The sequence below is a fragment of the Sus scrofa genome, chromosome 8, assembly GCF_000003025.6.
Source record: "Sus scrofa isolate TJ Tabasco breed Duroc chromosome 8, Sscrofa11.1, whole genome shotgun sequence".
NCBI classification, from domain to species: domain Eukaryota; kingdom Metazoa; phylum Chordata; class Mammalia; order Artiodactyla; family Suidae; genus Sus; species Sus scrofa.
In genome coordinates, this window is record NC_010450.4 from 55,064,562 (window position 1) to 55,082,030 (window position 17,469).

Consider the following 17,469-nt stretch of genomic DNA (forward strand, 5'->3'; position numbering starts at 1 on the left):
GGGGTCCCACTGGGGCTGAGGGAAGTGGAGGAGGTCCCCAGGAGCCATGGTGTCAGGGGTAACAGCCACTCCAGGAGGAAGGCAGACAAGTGGCCACATCAGGGGTCACCTGAGCAGCACAGAGCAGGGGGCAAGGTGGGCTGGAAGCATCAGGGTGGTAGGGACCCAGCAGGTGATCAGCAGCAAGAAGGTGTGAGTGCAGGTGCTGAGGCGGAGGAAGGTTCAGGAAGCACATGCCTGTCCCTGTTACTGGCTCCAGAGTTCACCTTTTGAGCTGACCACAGTGTAAGGGCAGGAAAGGAGAGGGCACTGGTGGGCAGCTGGCTAGCCTGGTGCTCTAAGCATGTGATCTCATCTGATCTCCACAGCAACTACGCAGGGTAGAAATTATTACCCCCACTATACAGGAGAGAAAACTAAGGTTTGAAGAGTCTAGTTTAGTCAAAAGCACACAGGTAACTCATGGGAGAGTCAGAATTTGAACTCAGGATAGTCTGGCTCCAAAGCTTGTTGCTATATTCACATTGTCACTTGTCATTTTTATGATGATTTCATGCCAAATCTTGGTGAACACAGCCTCAAAGCACATTTTTCCTCATGTCATCTGTTTCTTTGTCCTTAAATTATACTGTTCCATAACAACTCTACAAACCAGTCTGAATTTGTTCTCAGAGGCTCTGGGAGGGGAACAGAGTCAGAACTTTCTGGAACAGTGTTTGGAGGCAGCTAAGAGGAAGCCAGGGTGTGAACAAGGCAGAGGATGGAGGTTTACCAAAAGCAGGACTGAAGAGGAGCATGGAGCCAGGCTGTGTCTGGGGAGCCCAGGCTGAATGCGGAAAATCAGACCCCTCCAGCAAACTTTTCTCAGCATCACACAGCCACACAGTGGGGACAGATGGCTCTAACAGGGAGCCAGTTTCAGCCCTAAGAAACTGGGAGGGGGATGGTAAACATACTGACTTAGCAGGCACAAACATTGTAATTATAATTCATTGTAATTCTCTTGATTTTTAAAAAGTCAGCAGTTCCTGCTGTTGCCAATGGGATGGGCAGCATCTCAGGAGAGCTGGGAGACAGCTTTGATCCCTGGCCTGGCAAAGTGGGTCAAGGATCCGGCATTGCCACAGCTACAGCTTAGGTTGCAGCTACAGCTGGGATCTGATCCCTGGCTCCATATGCCGCAGAGTGGCCAAAAATGAAAAAGAAAAAATTTCCACTTTATAATGCATAAAGATAATTTTAAGAACACTGCAAAGAACACAATTTAAATGGATTTCCAATTTTCCTAAATTTCATCCTTTTAATGAAAATATATTTATATAAATATTTTCCAATAAAGTATAACCAGGCATGTGTACTAATTGTCAGCACCGGAAAATCCAGGCAGTGTAATTTTTAAATTAAGGACAGAAGGGTATTTGGTATTTCAGAGCACCACCTGGTGGGTTAGTTAACAATAACAGCCTGGGACTAAGGTGACTCAAAAGGGCTCTAAAACACAGGGCATTGGAGCCCAAGATGCTTGCCTGCCCTCCTCTCTGCTCTCTCTCCCCCCTTTTCATTTCCTACCCAATCTCTGCTGCCTCTGTCTGCACTTGAAGCCTGTCCTGCCCCACCAGCCCTCAGAGTGGCTAAGGAGCTAGCTTCCTGGTACCTGGTTTCATAAAACCTACAGGGTTCCTGAATTTCAAGTAGAAAGGCAGATTGATTTGAAGTGCGAAATCGAAATCTTCTTCCAGAGACTGAATCTTTCTGCTCAGGGATTGGGGAGGGGGTTTCCCCAAGAAGGAGTTTTTGTTTGTCTGTTTTACACAGAAACAGTCATTCTGTTGGAACCCCTCTTTCATATTTTATTTGTAACAATGACTAAAGTTGATTATAGTTTCTTAGCTGTTGTCCTGATCCAGCTGCCCACTGACTTTTGAGAAAGAGAAGGTTGGTTTGGAGCAAACTTCTTTTTAAAATTGAAGTATAGTTGATTTACACTGTTGTGTTAATTTCTGCTGTACAGCAAAGTGATTCAGATATATATATATATTCTTTTTTCATATATTTTCCATTATGGTTTATCATAGGATATTGAGTATAGGACCCTGTTGTTTATTCATTCTGTATATAATAGCTTACATCTGCTAACCTCAACCTCTCGCTCCATCTCTTCCCCTTCCCACTTGACAACCACAAGTCTGTTCTCTACGTCTATGAGTCTGTTTCTCTTTCATAGATGTGTTCATTTGCATCATATTTTAGATGGCATATATAAGTGATATTATATGGTATTTTCTTTCTCTGAGTTACTTCACTTAGTATGATAATCTCTAAGTCCATCCATGTTGCTGCAAATGGCATCATTTCTTCTTTTTTATGGCTGCATAGTATTCCATTGTGAATATGTACCAGATCTTCCTTATTCATTTGTCTATTAATGGACATTTAAGTTGCTTTTATGTCTTGGCTATTGTGAACAGAGCTGCAATGAACATAGGGACACATGAATCTTTTTGAATTATAGTTTTATCTCAATATGTACTCAGAAGTGAGATTGCTGGATCATGTAACAACTCTATTTTTAGTTTCTTGAGGAACTGCCATGCTGTTTTCCATAATGGCTGCACCAACTTACTTTTGGCTTGGAGCAAACTTCTCAAAGGTCTCTGATCTCAAATGACCCACATGAGTGAGAGGAAGGCGACAGGTAAAGACATCAGGGAGTGGTGGAGACTGGGCACCTAGAGACCTCATGACATATGCATATATGCATTATTCTGGTCCAGCCAGCGCTGCCAGTTTTTAAAGGGAACCCGAAAAGCTTAATTTTTATGAGAGATCTTTATGTGTTTAAATGTTAGCAAATTTTTAAAAAGTTCCTACAGGCCAGATGTGGCCCATAAACTAACTTCTGACTTCAGGTGTGGGAACCTGGACTTCACCGGAGGGTAGAATAAGTAAGCAGCCTGTAGCTAAAGCCCACCCATCTCTGATCAGCTGGCTTTTACCATACGCCTAAGGAGCTCAACCACTTCCTCACCAACAAGTCTGTGTCACCACCCCCATTCCTTAGTGTGCTCTTATTACAGGGTCATGGAGATTTAAGATGTCCCAGCTGTGGCCTTTTATCCCTGTGACTGTGTGCCTTGAAATAATCCCAGGTTCAGATTTGGGCTCCAGTTGGAAACTAGGAAAAGCCACTGTGGAGCTCATGGGCTTAAAGTGGGAGCATGAAGTTTTAAAAAATACTTAAGTTAAAAATACCTTAACTCCGATTTTAGCATCTTACCCTACAAAAACCATCTTCATCTGTATATTCTATTGGGACAACCAGAAGCACTTTTCACCAACCAATTTGGGAAAAGTGTTGACATCATTTACACATTTTAAAGAGAAAAACGTTAGCTTCCTCCTGCAGAGTTCTGTGGGGAACAGAGCAGACTTTTGCAGTTCTTCGTTTTGGCATGGACATAACTCAGAGAGGACACAACTGTGATGATGTCTTTAAAGTAAGTATCTTGGCAGAAAAGACTTACTTGGGCTGTTATGACAAAATACTGTAGATCGAGTGACATAAACAGCAGAAATTCATTTCCTCATAGTTCTGAAGGCTAGAAGTCCAAGATCAAGGTGCTGGCTGATGCAATTCCTGATGAGGGCTCTTTCCCCTTGCAGGCCGCCGGTCACCTTCTCGCTGGGTCCTCCCCTCGCCTTTCCTCGGAGTGGGAGCATCGAGAGCGCCCTCTGGTGTCTCCTCGTAGAAGACACTATTCCTATGAGGCGGGGACCCCACCCTTAGAGCTCACTTAACTTCCTAAGAATTCCCATCTCCAAACGCGGCCAGGCTGGGGGCTGGAGTTCAACTTATGAATCTGGGGGGACACAAACATTCGGCCCATAACAAAGGAGCACCACTGTACTTCATCATATACAGAATGCCTCTTGAAACCAAAATCGTTCAATCATCCCTTTTGAAAATAGAAGTTCTAATGTTAGATTATTTTAGCCAAACTACTTTAAATCCCTTCACCCTGACCTCCAGTCCTTCCAAACTCTAATACACACACATGCTGTTACCTTTACATATTTGCTAGACTTCCGTAACCGTTCAACTTAGTCTCTGAAACAATTCTTCCTTTACTGCTAAATAAGTTCCAAGTTTTAGCTTTCCTGGAACTTCCAACAATAAACTATATTGTTTACTTATAATGTAAATGATAGGTATGACTTCTTTTCAGAATTTGCTTTAGAACTCTGGGAAGTCTTCAATTTATAATTTCTAATAGGAGACTGGGCTTAATAATATTCTAGAGCACTTGATTTTATTTTTGTTCTTTGGGAAATGAACTATCTGACCAAGCAAATCTGCCTTTGAAGAATAATGATTTGCCGTCTTTTCAGTTATTTATGGGTTTTTTTTTCTTGTTATGGAATCGCTTTAAATGCTTTTTTGAAAAATACTGCAAAAGTCCTGAGGTCCTAGACATTGGTGCACAGCCCTGCAGCCCCCACTCCCTGTCTGTAAGCATGTCTGCAGCTGATGAATGGACAGCTGATCCAAGCCTGGACTGGCCAGATCAGACTTCTTTTCCCACAGGGATTTGGAAGAAGGACATGAAAAACCCAAGGGAGTAAGGTATGAATGCTGGATTTGAACAGACTTGTCAGCCAAGGGCAACTCAAATGAATCATGCTCAGGACAGCAAAGGAAGCCAGCTCTCTGAAAGCACAAGGAATAGCAGGTATGCAGAGCAGAGCAGAGCAGAGCCAAGTGGCCCCTGAGACCTAGAAAAACATTCTCTACAGTTCCCTGTTCTCATCCTTCTGAGCCTCCACGACAGTTAAGCAGACTTAAGTCAGTTCCTCCCTGCTTTACAATAGAGTGTATTAACAGAAAGTCAGAGGTAGAGTGAGGCCACCAGATCAGGAGACGGCTGCTACTGGGAAGGCAGGTCCAGGGAGGAGCAAGTGCCAGGCTGGTCATTAAGCAGAGGGGGTGGGGAACAGTGATCCAGATGTGTATTGCGATTGCCACAGAAAGGACTAAGGAGACAGAGTGAGTAGGGTTAGGACTGATGAGTGCTCTGGGCAGAGGAAATGCCGCTAACTGGGATCTAGCCCTGGGGTCACTGGGACAAAGGTGCAGGGTCCCAAGTGGCAGAGGCTGAGAAAGGATGTGATTGGTGGTATGGACTCTGGATTGGCTGGTCTGCACTGCAGAAGTGTGCCTGGGGAGAGGGCTCCTTCTGAAGGGGCTGGAGAGGGAGCGAGGGGGGAGGGGCCAGGGAAGGTGACGAGGCTCGTTACTGGGCCGCCCAGAGCAAGGCATGTCCAGCATGTACACATGAGGCAGATAGTAAAGCATCAGATTTACAGACGATAGAAGCATGGTTTACACACTTATATCCAAGCACACTGTAAAATAAGTGTGGGAATTGTCCAAAGTTGTTGAGCTAATGAGAGGCAATACCAGGACTGAAAAGCCCAGTTCCTCCCTAATCTGCCACACAACTTCTACTGCACCTCCGCCAGAACTCTTGCTGGCCTGGGACCTCCAGCCTCTTTGTAGGATATATGGGGTGCAAGACTCAGAATCCACAACAGCAAAAGCAAAACCTTATGCAAAGGATCTTTTTATCATCCTTGGAAATATAAAACTCCCAAAGCTACAACAGTGCTGTTTCCTTCAAGCAATAACAAAGAATTTACACTCATCCAGAACATCAATGGGCTAAGTTTTCACCTACCTGCCGTCAGAATTGATGCTATATAGCATAGTATGGTGAGTATTTTGCAAAGATACATAGTGGTTTTCCTGTTTCTAAGATGCTATTAAGACTCTGATCTGAGTATGCCACTGTGGGATCAATAGCCCTTACCTCAAGATTGATAGAAGCCTCTCTTGAAAATGCCCATTCGCCCTGATTCTCCCTGCCTTGACTTCCGAATTGGGTCTACTTAGACATATTTTGTTCCTTATTATCTACTTGCATTTGCCCATTGTGCTACACATTCGGGGATTTTACATAGTATCTTATTGCTGCACCCAGGAGATAATACAGTTTTGTGGCTGGTCTCTCTCTTTAGATTACAAACTTCCTATTGACAAAATTATCCTACATCTCTTGTTCTTTCCTTTGTTTGAAGCTTTATTTCTCATTTAAAAGTCCAGGCTGGAAGAGAGAGGCTGTAACAAAACCAGAAATGCATGAAATAAAAAACCAATTGAGCATCTTTTAAGTTACATGGCTCTCAGTTGCTTGGTGATTATTATCCTTGATTTAAAAAATTGTTCCACTGTTTGTCTTGTCCTAATTCAGTCATTTATTCAGAGGTGATGTAACATACAGCTAGTGTGATATCAGTTGTGGGAAATACATAAATACATTAATGTAAATTAAAAGATGAAAATGTATTTACTTCATTGGATGCATTTGTTTTAAAAATGAACAATATTCTAAAGAACACACACACACCACACAAATATGGTTTCTGACAGATCATTGCACTGACTGATTTAGTGGTATTCCAGGAATAGACAAAGCAGTAGAAGAGAATGAGGGATCCAGAAATAGATTCAAACTCATATGGTTTATGTAACTGTTTCATTCATTCAATCATTCATTCATTCAACAAATATTTATTGAATATGTGGTGTCAGGCACTGCTCTAGTTATCTTGATTAAAACAAAAGTCCAAAAAAAATTTTTTTTTTCTTTTTTGCTTCTTAGGGCCACACCTGCCGCATGTGGAGGTTTCCAGGCTAGGGCTGAATCGGAGCTACAGCTGCCGGCCTACACCACAGCCACAACAATGCAGGATCTGAGCTGCATCTGCAACCCACACCACAGCTCATGGCAATGCCAGATCCTTAACCCACTGAGAAAGGCCAGGGATGGAACCCACAACCCCATGGTTCCTAGTTGGATTCGTCTCCACTGCGCCACGATGGGAACTCCAGTCTTACTTTTTTGAATCTATAACAGGGAAGACTATACCATTATATCCATTTTCTATATTGAAAAAACGAGGGTAACAGGAATATTTGCCCAAATGCACATAACTAAGATGCAGATCCAGGTGTGTGTCTTCAAGGCTCAAGTGGTTCTAACACCCCACTGACTTTCACCACAGTCACAGTTGACAGGAGCTGACCCCGAACTTCAAATCAAAAATATCAAATCAATCTATTGATGACTTTCCTTTAAACCTGGAAGAATTATCCATAGGAAATGCATACCTTAGAGCTGTGTGTTTCTTGATATTGCTCTTGTACTCTCTGTGCAAGAATACAATAAAAATCCTAAAAACAAAATAGAAGAGAATAAATATTTCTCCCCCCTCCACACACACATATTACACACCCATATGTGCAAGACACATGAAGCAACCTTGCAAAGAATGTGCTTTATTTCCCCCCGTCAACTCACATGACTTGACTTTTTTTTTTAATACCATACACCTCCCCTGCAGTAGAGATTTGTAAAAAATAGTTTTCATTATTTATCTCATAAAATAAATTTCAGTGGTAGTAGTAATAAATTTTAAGCACTTCTATTTTCATTTTAAAATAAATGCAAAAAAATAAAAATATGTCTGGACAAGTAAAAGAATGTGTATTCATTTCAGGCAGTCTTAATTATTAAAAAATAAACTTTTAAAGATAAACATTGTCTTAATTTTTAAATTACAACACTTTTATCCTATAAATTGTGGCGACATTATTAACTGCCTTCAAACAAGCTAAACTATGTCATGGATGATACTTTTCCAAAAAGTACATAACCTACATAAAAAGACAATGGAGTACAAATGTATAAAATAATTTTAAGGCAATAATCAGTTTTATCATATCCCCTAACACTAATATAAACCAAAAGTGTGCACTGAAGGTAAAGAAATACATTATACTGCAATTTCTGCACATTGGGATGTGTATACACCAGCTAAAAACTAAACTCTAGCTAAAGACCAAAGGACAAGATATGGTGAAAAAAATTAAAAGTACAACAAAGAGCAAAAAGGCATTTTTCTCTTAAGTTCAAACTGAAACCAAGACTAGGATTGTTCCCCTGTTTTTCTCTAAGCGTTTAGATCTTGGTTATTGATGACAGCATTTGCATTTCACGCCCAAGCAATAATTTCCACATCATGCTAAGACTCCCAGGTTTAGCTGTGTATCATTCAGGCTACACTAGGCTCTTCTGCAGAACCAAACCACCCAAAAACTCTCAGCAATTTAAAACAACCTCCATTTCGTACTCACGTGCACATCCATCCTGGGTCAACAACCAGCTTTGAATCACTGAGAACCCAAGCTGACATCCTAACAAAGACAGATTCAGGGAGAGGACGTGGAGAACTATGGGCTAGCTCTTAGAGCTTCTGCCCAGAAACAGCAAATATCACCTCCACTCGCAGGTTGTTGGCCAAAGCAAGTCTCATGATCAAGCCTGAGAGCAGCAGGCTGGGGATGAAAGAGAGAGAGGTAGTGAATGTTTACAAATAACACCATCGCCTACAAGCTCTAAAAGCACCCTATTCCTGGGACCACAGTTCATAAAACAGGCTCTCTGGGTCATCTCATTCAATCCTGGTAACAGCCTCAGGTGACACGAGGTGCAGTAAAGTGTTTCAGTAGAAGGAACTCATAGCACTGCTTCTGCTATTTCCGGTCTTCCACACCAGCCAATCAGGTTCGCACCGAGGGTGGGACCAAGCCAGACCAAGCCCCTCGCACTCAGCTCTCATGCCATCAGCTTCATCAGTCCGGGTCCAACCTCTTGAGGGTCCCAATGCCTTGTCCTCTCTAATGCTCCTGGGAGTGGAAGGATGGGGCCAGAGGGGAGATGAGTGACAGGGCATAGCTGTGGTGAGACCCAAGGAGCCCCATCCCCCTCAGGGTAGTGACCACTTGTCATCAGATCTGAGGACATGGAGCTGTGCCAGAGTGGATCTGGGTCCACAAAGAGCAACAGAAATATTGCTAACGAGAAAGCAAGGTGCCTGCTCCGGGTGCCCTTGTTGGATAAATGCTAATAAACAACATGATGGAATGATAATAATAATATACACAAGCTTCCCAGTTGATAAAATTCAGCTAGGGTTTTCAGGGGCCCAAGTTGGTCCACAGATGGTTCCTGACCCAGAGGTCTTCTGCCACCCAGTAAATCCTCAGCTCTGGTCACCACAGTTGCAACACCTTGCCCCCCTAGAGTCGGTGAAATGCCAGCAGTATCGACTTAGAACCTGAGCCCTCTGTTCCCTGCTGGGCTGCTTCCAGCCCAGAGCCCCAGGTGCTGTAGTGCCTTGCAAGGGGGAAGAGGCCACCGCAGGTTCTAGGGTCCAGGTGCTTCTCGCCTGGACCGGCAGTCCCCGCCCTTGGTAGTGTGGCTCAGCACTAAGCACAAGGTGCTACCATCCAGAGACCTGGGCTCAAATCTGATTCTATCACTTGAATGTCCTTTGAAAACTCTTTGCTCCTATATTATGAGTTTACAACAGAAATGATAATAATAGATGTACTGATGGTTATTACAAGAGTTACATGGGTCCAGGCATAAAGCATTTATCATAGTATCTGACCTGCAGAAAGCCCTCAATTGTGCTACTACTGCTATGTTACTCATCAGTGTGATGCTGCTTTTCAGCTGTGCAGAAGGCTACATGTCCATGCCCACGCACGCACGCACGCATGCGCGCACACACACCTCCCCTGCTTTGAGCATGGGTCCACCAAGCACTGCTATAAAGCCTCCCCTTTTCTCCAGCATGCAAGTGGGTGAGCCTCCAAATAAGGAAGCAGCCAGCCTGGTCTCCCAGGTCCCCAATCCCTCTCCTGGAAGCATAACATTCGAAGTGCAAAGCTTTGAATTCTCCCTCCCCATCCTTCCTTCCGTGGACCTGTGCGGGGAGCAGAGAAGATACACGGAGCCGAGGAAGGGAGTTTGCCTGAATGGTGCAATTCCAAAGGCAGGCTCCTAATCAGAAAAAGGGGCCTGTGTGAAGGGTACAATTCCGAGGACAGGTTCCTAAACAAGGGGATGCCTGCCTGCACGCCACAATTCCAAGGACAGGCCCCAGAAGACAATAAGGCTCACCTGCTGACATACGTGGAAAACTAAATTTCCCAGAAAATAATTTCCATTTTGTGTTGCTGAGTGGGGATTGTTCCATGGATGAATTAGTCTTTTCTATTATTCACTTGTTATTCAGTTTTCCTCAGTCTTTCCTGATTATTTACTTATTCTTATTTTCCATTCTTATTTTCCTGTGGTGATTTGTGATTTAACAAAGTTACAACAATAATATAATTTCATCCTGAAGGACTTTCCCCTATTTAAATCCAACTTAGTTAAAACATAGTGTTTATCTACTAACTAGTTATATAGTAAACTTTAGAGTTAGGATTTTAATGAGGTTCATAAAAGTTAGACATATATTATCCAAGGAACCTAGCTGTGAGTTTTGTCCTTGATTTTTTTTTTTTTTTTTTTTTTTTTGTGTGTGTGTGTTTTGTCTTTTTGTTGTTGTTGTTGTTGCTATTTCTTGGGCCGCTCCCGCGGCATATGGAGGTTCCCAGGCTAGGGGTTGAATCGGAGCTGTAGCCACCGGCCTACGCCAGAGCCACAGCAACGCGGGATCCGAGCCGCGTCTGCAACCTACACCACAGCTCACGGCAACGCCAGATCGTTAACCCACTGAGCAAGGGCAGGGGCCGAACCCGCAACCTCATGGTTCCTAGTCGGATTCGTTAACCACTGCGCCACGACGGGAACTCCTGTCCTTGATTTTAAAAGCTTTTAAGTGATAGCTAGTTTAGTTGGTTTATATTTACTTACACTGTCTCCCTGCCATAATGCTTTAAAGATAAACACCAGTCTAAAAACAAGATTTGTGAATGCCAAATTCTTGTGTCTGTGACCTCTTCAAATTGTAAAGACTGGCTGGCCATGGGATGATTTGTACTGAGTCTCCTCCTTTCCACATGAAGTATTATACCTAATTGCCCTTAAATTGTACTAAGTTTAGTTAAGACAGAGATCTTAAAACATGATGTATTGTGAGTCCATAAGTAAAGCTGAAACTCACAGCTTACCCGTTGTGTGGGTTTTTTTCATTTTCTTTTTTTTTTTTTTTTTCCCATCGACAAGACCAGGGCACAAGAGGAGGTTGGTGTTCAACACAGGAATAGCACACATAGCGGATAGAGTCAGTAATATTGAAATAGCCTTGTATGGTGACAGGTGGTAACCGTACTCATTGTGGTGATCATTACGTAACGTACAAAAATATCAAATCACCCTGTTGTGTGCCTAAAACTAATATAACATTGTAAGCCAAGTACACTTCAATTTTTAAAAATTTTAATAAAAATACACTCAGGAGTTTCCTTGTGGCACAGCAGGTTAAGGATCTGGCATTGTCACTGTAGCAGCTTGGGTTGCTGTTATGGTCCTGTTTGATCCCTGGCCCCAGAACTTCCACATGCCACAGGCATGGCCAAAATAATAATAATAATAATAATAATAATACGCTCAGGAAAGCTTCACCCACAGAAACAGGAGTAAAATGCAGACTATGGTTACAGGTAGAAAGAAGATATTTGAGGGAACCATGACAGAATGATGAGGGGATTCCTGCTGTATTATTTATCTTAGTAAGTAGGAAGAAAGACAAGATCATCAGATCAATGTAAGTGGAGAGAAGAATTTAGGAGAGAGGAAAATAAATGAAACAGTCACTTTCCGGGAGGAGGAAGCTAGTATATTGAGGAAATGAAGCCTCATGGTGCAGTGGCCAAGGATTTAAAGAGAGCCTGGAGAACATTTCTGAGTGTTTTTCCTCCACAATATATCCCTAGTTTCAGGTTTAAGAGGGGCAGGGAGATGTTTGCAGGATGTGCTCACAGTGACAGAACAAAGCATCCAAGCTGGATGTGGGGAACCAACACTAAGAACAGAAAGCATACAAGAAAAAAAGGGAGAGGGGTCAATGAAGGAAAGGTCCAGATGAGCTGCTGTAGGTGAGACCAGCACAGAGTATCCCCCCACAGGAAGAAGGCTTGCAGGAAACACGGGGGAGGCAGTCCAGCTATTGGCAACAGAAAGGTCAAGGTCAGGGCTGTGGGACTGCAGCGGACACGGGAAGAACCAATCCAGGGTCAGAGAGGCCAAGGGCTGGATGCAAATCCCTAAGAACAAGGCCAGGACTGGTGACAGGAGACATGAGGAGTCTGGGCCCCCCTGAATGAAGCCACGGGGAACAGCGACAGAGCCGGAGGTAAAGTGTGAAGCACGAAATTCAAAGGAGCTGGGTGCTTAAAGAGAAGAGTACGGCCTTGAAGCCTCAAGACACTCGCCCCAGGGCCCACGTATGTGCACTGTGACAACCACTTAGTGCAAAGAACGCAAGACTAAGAACCTACCCTACCCCTGCCCCGCCCCGGAGCGCACCTCAGGGGTGCTGTCCACCCCAAGTACCAGGTTCCAAACATTCAGGCGGTGGCGAGAGGGCCTTCAGAGCAGCAGTCCACTCCAAGGTCCAGCCATTCCACTGGCGAGAGGAGCTTGGGAGGTAGCAGACAAGCAGGAAGCTGGGTAAGACGAGCGGAGGTGTGGCCTAGTCCTGAGGAGCACCTGGGGGCACTGGGCGACTGTCCTCTCTGCTGACCTTGGCGGTGGTAGCCTGGGAAGGAAGCCAGGTGGGGGTGTAGCCTGGGCAGGAAGCCAGTTGGGGGTGTGGCCTGAGGAGGAAGCCAGGTTGGGGTGTGGCCTGTGGAGGAAGCCAGGTTGGGAAGAGCCTCCTTCACTGTCTGCAGCCAGGGAGAGGCTACCAGCACAGGCACAACAGAGCAGAAAAATGAATTCATCACAGTTCTGCATCTACTATACAAAGAACCATCATTTACCTGCTTAAGTAAGAGTGATTAAAGATACTACTTGTTAGAAAGTACTGAATTTATCTGGTGCTTGCTGCGAATTGTAAAATTGCAAAATTCCAAGCATGCTTTTAAAATGAATTTATGATCTCAACCACATGTGAACACTAGTGACTTGGTGAATCCAGGATGAAAACACCCAAATCATTTACTTAGATGGAATAAGCATAAACAAGATCCTTCAGAGTTCTGTCCTGTGGTGAACACTGATCAGAATCATCGGAACAGAAAGTATTTTGACTTGATTCTCCTGAAAAATGCATTGTGACATAGGCAGGCCTTCAGTTATTTAGGACAGATAATCCTGTGGTATATTGCTTTGTTTCTAAATACAATAGTTCATAATTCATTATAATACTCCTACATAATATACTAAACAATATACGTATTAAAAATAAGGTCTATCTACATATGTCGATAAAGAGGGAAGATCTATTACACAACATCCAGAATGTATGCGCATGTACAGAGAGAGAGGAGCAAGGGTACACACATGAGAAAGAAAGATACGTGATTGATAATTTGGGGTGGGGTTACTTTTTGAGGGTAGAAACACTGAATGTTCCATTTCAAACTTTCTGCAGTCTTTGTATCTTTTTACAGTGTTTAGGTGAAGTGCAGAGGAATGAGGGAGAAATAAAGAAGGTTCTATTTATCGTGGCCTGCAGAGAATCTCAAAGATCGATCAAAAGGTATTAACATTCCTTGGAGGAATCCTGTTTGTCCTTTATGCTTGTCTGAAAACTCACTCTTCCTTTGGCAAGTGTACTTCCACGGCTCCTGCATATCCTGTTTTTCAAGCAAAACTGACTTGCAGCAGGGGAGTCTGTGTCCAATTAATTGTGGTTTGCAGAACTGGTGACCTAGTGATACTTGCAGAAGTCTGGCATGAGTTGGTAATTGAAGGGGTTCATTTTTGGGCAAGAAGCAGTTTTTTATGGGTTAGTAGGGGTGTCCAGAGAAAGGAAGACCAAGAGATGGAAAGGAGAAGATGGAGTCTTTGCCCTCACTGTCCAAGGCTCTGGTCTGAGTTGTGAGGGAGCAGGGTCAGCCATGCAACAGAAGGGCATGGAGCAGAAGCCCACCCCAGCCCACAGCAGACCCAAAGACCAGCAGAACTGGCCCTGTGCCCAGATGTTTCCAGGGCAGCAGAAGGGCTCAGCAAGGAGGTGAGAGCAGAAGAGTGGCTAGAACCTGAGCACAGCAGACAGCACCTTGGGGGTACCTGACATGGAGGGACATTTAAGGGAGGACAAGACCTATCATGATCTGGGCAACAACGTTCATAGGACGATGTGCAGTCAAGGCCTACCATCAAACACGGTGGCAGGAGGTAGCCAGCCTGTCCAAGAGTCAGTGTCCATAGCGTCTCCTCTCATGGGCATGGAGTAGAGTATATATTCTTTATTTCCATGGTTTTGGTCCCTTAGAAAACTATGGTCTTTAGGACTACATTTGAGTTTAGGTCATAACTTCTCTAGCCTATTGCTGAAGACGCCAAAATACTTTATTTCTCTTTTTAAACCCACATTCTTCTGAGCTAATATCATGACACGTCATGGAATCTTTAATTGACCTTTGAGCTCTGCTCTTATTTTTGATGACACATCTCCACTTGACATTGTGAGGAAAACGGTCCTCTTTGATCACTTCTAATCAAACACTAATCACATGAGGATTCATTTTTCAAAAAGCCCCATGAACTCAGAATCTTTGAAACTGTATTTGATTTTAAGTTAAACTGCTGACTAAATAGCCAAATAAGACTAGCAAGGTTTTTAAAAAACTGGGGGCCCTGGGCATTTGCCACAGGCCTCCACTCACATTCATGTACTGGGCTGTCCTTTTAGCAAAGCTGTCTTTAATTTAAGAATGGGCTATGGGCTCTATGGCACAGGACGTAACTAATGGAAACAGCAGCCTGGAAAATGGCTCAGTTTCTTGGAGCATCGTTCATTAGATCCAGCTGCAAAAGCTACACGTCATAAAAAATGCAGGCATTATTTCTTTTCAAGCATTAACACACCACTACTTTAAATGTTGGTTCTGACCTAGAAATTCCTCTGTGCAGGTGCCTTTTACCCCTGTAACCTCGGCAAGCTGCAGGGCCTCAGGAGACTAAGCAATTTGCTAACTTAAAAATTCATTATAGTCTCACTCCCTTTCCAAGACATAAAATGTACTCTATAATTTGCTCTTCTGAATCCCCAGAGACCTTAATATTCAAGGCCCCATGTGCTCATGTGACGCCAGTTCTTGTCTATTATTAATACACTGGACAGTTCTGAAAAACACATCATACCCAAAAGTCCTAAAGTGGGAAGTGAAAACGCCACTAGCCAGGACATTAATTCCCCAAGGTAGGCAATCTCAAAAGTAATGACGAAGATGATATCATGCACTAGATTCCCAGGCAGGAAGCGTGTGGGGTTCAATTCTAGAGTCTGCATTTAGCAACAGATGGTGGTGAATGGATGATGAAGCCCAGAGTGTGAAGTCACCGTTCATAGTCCAAAAGAAATTCAGTTCTGTGCCGCCAGGAGAGATGAGGTCAAATGGTCAGGAATATAATATCAAAGTATGAAGCTGGAGTTCCCACTGAGCAGTGGGGTTAAGAACCCAACCGCAGAGGCTCGGGTTCCATCCCCAGTGCAAGGATCCAGCATTGCCAGCAGCTGCGGCTCAAGTTGCAGCTGTGGCTCAAATTCAATCCCTGGCCCAGGAACTGCCATGTGCCACAGGTACGGCCTTAAAAAAACAAAAGAAAAAAAAAGTATGAGGCTTAAGTAGGCATTCTTTTGCAAACGTAAAGACATCCAAACAAAGGTCCAGACTTAGGAAAGCGAAGCAGTGGCTGCTTACCTTACCACCTTTCAAAGACTCCCATAACAAGGGCACAGAAATCAAGACGGCTGGAAGTCAAGCACTCCCGGACCCCGGGGTTAAGGAGGGGGCATCTGGAAGCAGGGAGACCAACCTGGCTCAGGGCAGCAAGGGCCCCTGGGAAGGAGGAAAGACTGAAACATGGGTGTTATTGATATTTTCAAACTCGACCCTGGGAGTCTCAGTCATGATTAAGAACCAGATCTTCTTTGTCTGAAAGCTTGGGCTGAATTCAGTTCAAAGCACTTCCTTAAAATTTAGCTGATCAGTAAAGAGAGTAGAAATGGATTAAATGGATGAAGGAATGGAAAGGCCCAACCAACCAAACAAAAAGCCCAAAACAAAAAACCTCACGGATTACGTAAGGACTGCAGTTCTGTTGCAGGCAGTGACAGGCAAGGTGGAGAGAATGATGAGATCAGGCAGAGGTGGAAGAGGAGCTGGAGAACTCTCAGGGCCTGGCAGCGATCATAAGCCACGACGGACGAGGTCAGAGACAAGAAAGATCACTTTAGAGAGATGGGACGGCTAAGTTAAGGGTCTGACTGGACTGAACTCCATCTTGGGGAGGTTTGCATACCGATGGGGTCATCTAGGAACCCAGGGAACGGGGCCTAGAAAGGAACTGGCTGCAGGTTCCCTCACCATCCAGACACAGGCTCAGGGCACACGGTGGGCTCGCAGCCATGGGGCCTGGCTTCACATGGTCTGGATAAAAGATTCCTCAAGACAACCCACAAAACCTGACTTCAATTTCGTCTACACTTACTATTCCTCTGACTATGAATTCAGCCTCTCAGGGACCCCAATATAGGTAGGATTCATTCAGGGTGATAAAAAATGGATATTTTGCAGATGGAAAGGGCTATTCACCATCAAAAGGAGAAAATCAGCGTTTGGATTTACAGCATTCTCCTGTTAGTTACCATGAGCGTGTCCTCTCTCGTTTCAGGAAGTATTTCACGAAGCACTGGCCTCTAAGCTTCGGGAACTACAGGCCCAACATCACACCCAGGTGACAAGGCATTTCACTAGGCAACTGGGGGGCGCCTTGGCAGTCAGTCAGAGAGACCCCCTTATCTGGCTCTACCCTCTCATGTTACAAAAACTGGAACATGTAAGAATATGTGATCCACTTAATATCCTGTGACTTTAGCACTAGATTACTGTCAATCAGAAACCAACTATACAAATCACTGATACCACACCCATCAGATTGTTCTAGAATAGACACCACGTCTATTTTGTTTGTTCTGGGTCCTAATACAGTGCCCAGCACATATTAGGAACTTGAGAAATATTGTTTGAATAAATAAAAATTTAAGAAAGGAAAATTTAAGATAAGGGGACAAAAAAGAAAAAAATTTAGGTTCTTACCAGAAGATCAAGCTCTGGTTGAGACAGGATGATTTTCTTAGGACTATTACGCCAAGTGCTTCCCATCCTTTTGAGCAGCTACTCATAAAGATTTCTGGAGGACAGAGAAAACTGCAAAAACAGATCAGTCATGCAAATGGACTGTTCATCATAACACGAGGCTGTGAAGATGCAAGTTGCTCCTGCTTTAATGCAACCACAAACTGAGATTTAAAAATCATCTCCCAGAAGTTCCCTTATGGCACAGCAAGTTAAGGATCCAATGTTGCCACAGCTGTGGC

The 17,469-nt window shown here is 43.9% G+C and overlaps 1 long non-coding RNA gene across 7 annotated transcripts in view; it reads right to left on the minus strand.

The window, feature by feature from the left end:
• Positions 1–17,469, minus strand: part of LOC102165777 — a 55,963-nt gene that overhangs the window by 6,909 nt on the left and 31,585 nt on the right. For 5 of the 7 annotated variants that reach the window (XR_002346675.1, XR_002346671.1, XR_002346672.1 and 2 more), the window contains 4 exons: positions 17,189–17,299; positions 8,255–8,455; positions 7,229–7,291; positions 3,525–6,175 (listed from right to left, as the gene is read on the minus strand). This is a non-coding gene — a long non-coding RNA (uncharacterized LOC102165777). Of the gene's footprint in view, positions 1–3,524; positions 6,176–7,228; positions 7,292–8,254; positions 8,456–12,482; positions 17,166–17,188; positions 17,300–17,469 lie in introns of those variants that run through there. The other 2 variants (XR_002346673.1, XR_001298322.2) reach the window with 2 other exon arrangements.